Genomic DNA, 4073 nt, shown 5'->3' on the forward strand with positions numbered 1-4073 from the left:
AGAATGCTCTAAAAAGCAAAATAAAGTTACTACTGTATAAAAATTTTAGAACTTTCCTTTCAGAAATAATCAAAAGGAAACATAAATGATAATCGATCTGTCCACCTATTTTCGTTATTTAGATCTTCGCAAATATATTGTTTCTCCTGCAGTGGTAGTTTTGAGGACTAGTAGAAATAAAATACTTCATTGCAAAAAGAAAATTAAAACGGCAATTGATATTTTGAAATTTATTGACAAGTGCTTTTAAAATTTGGGGTATCAAAAAATAGCACAATATATTCATATCGGTATTATCAATACAAATTACCATGCCAAATACAACTCCATCTTGATATATAAAATGAAATGGATGCTATCATGCATGTGCACCCTCAAAATTCCCTTTTTTTCACGTTTTTGGGTTCACAAGGTCTTATTGTTGAGATTTGCAAAAAAACCTGGGGATCAAATTTGACAAATTACAGTACAATACTTTCCCACGTTATAACAACCAAGAAAGTAAAATAAAAATACAGTAGTCAGAAACCATTTGTGAGATCCGAATAACACCGGGTCTAAAATAATAATTTAAAAATATTATTAAAATTTTGTCATAAAATATTCTTTTATTTTGATGGAAAAGTAACGTTTTTCTAGCGTGGGAAAACAGCTAGGAGAGTCACTTCCTTTGACGGAAGTATGAGCATCCTCTCTTTTTCCCTTATCTGCTAAAAATCTCGCTTCGATGGGAACTGTTTATCCCTCATTTCTACCCCTTCCCATCCGTCCACGTGGGAAAATCCGAATACAATGATTGGTCGTAAATGGGAAGATATCGACGAAGTTCAACCGAATTCGGGGAGTTCTTCGGCAGATCCGAGAGTGACGAGACTCCACTCATTTGCTCTCTAAGGCCAACATCCTTAAGAGTTCGTCCTTTAAGATCGGAGAGTGGAAAGGACTCCACACACATATGCCAGCAGACCAACACCATCGTCATACCCTGTCAAGTTAATCCTAAGAAAACTATGAAGTTCCTTCGCCGAATAAGAAGATGACACTGCCAAGTAAACAGGTCGTATGTTTAGGAATAAATTGTGAGCTCTCTCTCTCGACCCGGTATAGGCTAAGAATAGACCCTGACATAAGGAAGAAGGTGAATTCGCCATCACCAACTTTCGCTCTAAATTATAATTTAACAGTAAAGCCCTCCACACTCGTTTCCCTAAGTTTGGGAAAGGCCATTCTTGTGGACGAATGAGACTAGTTTCACCAACTAGCCGTCGATTAAGTGGTATTAACTATCTTAGTAGATAAGTACCCCCGGCAGATCTCACATCTGGTTTTCAGGAGTGGGGTTGAGAACTTAAAATCCCCTAATAAAATCTCGAGAGTAGAGTAGTAGAGTAGAGATCTGATTCAGAAAAGAGATTTTTAAGATTTTAAGTCGATTAATATTAAGATAATTTTAAGTTTAAAATAAATTAGAAAAAAGTTTAGAAACATGGATAGAGATAGGGAAGAACCTCCGCGAGCTACGTTAGCTGGTAATCCAATAACTTTAGGCGGTTTGGGTGGAATGATTCCCTTATTGCCAGTATTTTCGGGAGATATAAAAGGTCCAAAAATATCTGAATTCTTTGATACATTAGCGGATGTGACTAGAGTGGCAGCATGGTCAAAGTCCCAGATGCTGGCTGTTGCCAAATTGAAATTAACTGGTATCGCCAGGGAATTCGTGAGAAAGGATAGGCGGATTAAAGAAATGAAGACTAACAAACACTTTGTTATTGTTTTAATCTCTTCTTGTAAGGCGTTTTGAAACCAAAACTAAGAAGAAAATACTTGTGGCAATTTTAATTTCTTGTATTCAATGGACGATTTCTCTCCCTAGGCTTGCAGTCTTACTGCGTAAGTTTGAACATATGAAATGTCAGATACAATCCTTTTACTTGATTTTGTTCCTATCAAAACCTAAAAGAAACGAGACAACAGTTAAGAACGAAACGATCAAGGTACTCATCGCCATCGAGATCAGAACCAGCCCTTCCCTCTGGAATTTTCCTTTCGAAAAGTCTTTATATCTTTTTGGATGAATGATGAGACGACTCTAAACTTTCTCTGGAATGAGTCCTTGGATATGATTTATATTTTGCTATTCGTGGAAGTCTTAGAGAAGATGGAATACATTCCTTTCATCAGATGATGTGGAATACGTCTCCCTTCTATGGGAAATGCAAGCCTTCTTTATGTATATCATCCTTGTCTTCATTGGAGAGAGAGACTCTTGTTCCTGATCGTTTGGGTATGTGAAGAAAGAATGCCTCGCTCGTCAAAATTGAAATCTAAATTACTTCCCCAGGTTGAGTTTTAAATACATCCTGCGATATATTCTTTAATGACTCCAGACCACCAAATTGCCTTTCTCTTGCTATTCCTGTTAATTTTAATCTGGTCACTACCAGCCCCTCTTCTAAAGGGAGAGATGACTGACTATTTGGATCCCATAATAAAATATCCAACGACAAACATTCAAGATGCATCATTTTTATGGATCCACTTGAAGGAAGATCACCTATATAAACAGGAAAGAAACATGTTAAACACCTCAATTGATAATAATAATTACAAAAGGGGCATCTGTGACAGAAAATTCTTAAAACTATCGATCTCTCTATACAGCTCTTCTATTCCGTATACGCATCTGTTTATAAATGTATATGGATTTAAGGATCCACTTGAAGGAAGATCACCTATATAAACAGGAAAGAAACATGTTAAACACCTCAATTGATAATAATAATTACAAAAGGGGCATCCGTGACAGAAAATTCTTAAAACTATCGATCTCTCTATACAGCTCTTCTATTCCGTATATGCATCTGTTTATAAATGTATATGGGTTTTTCTCAAAGAAGAAAGAGGAGAAGAGCAAACACTTATGTATGTGATGTCACACGAGGAGCTTCAAGACATTTTCATGTAAAGACCTAACTTTATTTGAAGAATTTTGTTTATATATATATATATTTGTGTATAGTTATCTCCATTTTTTTTTCGATTCATTTATTTGGGAGCCTAACCAGATTCACTACCTGGTACCAAGCACATGCTTTTTGGAACACTTTTCAAAACAAAAAAAAAAAAATAGGGAGAAAATTTATGACCTTTCAAGGAAAACAACGAAGGTGTACTATTGTTATTAATTCTTAAATAAATCATATTAGCAATTAAGGAGGAACAGTGTTTTACAGGATCGGCACTGGTTTCCTGCGATTACAGATGATAAACAAATGACTATCTTTGAGGAACGACTTAAGTGAATTTCTGAAGATATGGGAGTACCTTTTACTGATGACTTTCTCCAGTGAGAAGAATACGTTCCCATTGTTCAATTGATGTAATGGAGTTATCATGTGGTCGAGAGGAAAACTAATGTTTCTGCCTCTTCTTCCAAATTTTAGAAAGACGTTTGGAGAAAAGAAAGCAGAAAAACGATTAATCTCATTCCGAGTCAATCTCATACATCATCCTCGTATATAACTTTGTCGAAATGTTGTTGACATATATTGATATTATTTTTTTGAAATTCAAGGAGAGAGAAACCTCCCAAAATCGATTTGTTCCATTTCGACTTCAATACTAATCTCTCAATTTAAATATCGGTATTGCCAAAGTCATCGTTTCTGATTTCTTCATTGTCGTAAGTCATACTCTCTTAAAGAGACCAATTAGGTGTCACTAATATTTTTTCCCAATAATTCTCCCTCGATTATTTCTAGAAGTTTTGTCTTCTTCAACGTCGCCTATTATTCTTAATTTTATTTCAAAATTGCTGCGCAATGCCTGTTAATCTTTTATCTCAAATCCAAATATCCTACCCGCCAACCTATGATTTTGTCCAGTGAAATTGTGAAAGAGTGATCAGACTAATCTAAATCCAATTTAATTTCTCAAGTTAATAATTACCTGGGAGGTAAAAAGATTTTATAGGGCAACATATCATTTCTGTTCATCTATATCTCTAGTTTATAAGTTAGTATTAATAGTAATGTGAGATGGAAATTTAAGAATATATACCCCACTCAAAT

Source organism: Centruroides sculpturatus, unplaced genomic scaffold (assembly GCF_000671375.1).
Source record: "Centruroides sculpturatus isolate CEXI.00-Female unplaced genomic scaffold, Cexi_2.0 scaffold3320, whole genome shotgun sequence".
Taxonomy (NCBI): domain Eukaryota; kingdom Metazoa; phylum Arthropoda; class Arachnida; order Scorpiones; family Buthidae; genus Centruroides; species Centruroides sculpturatus.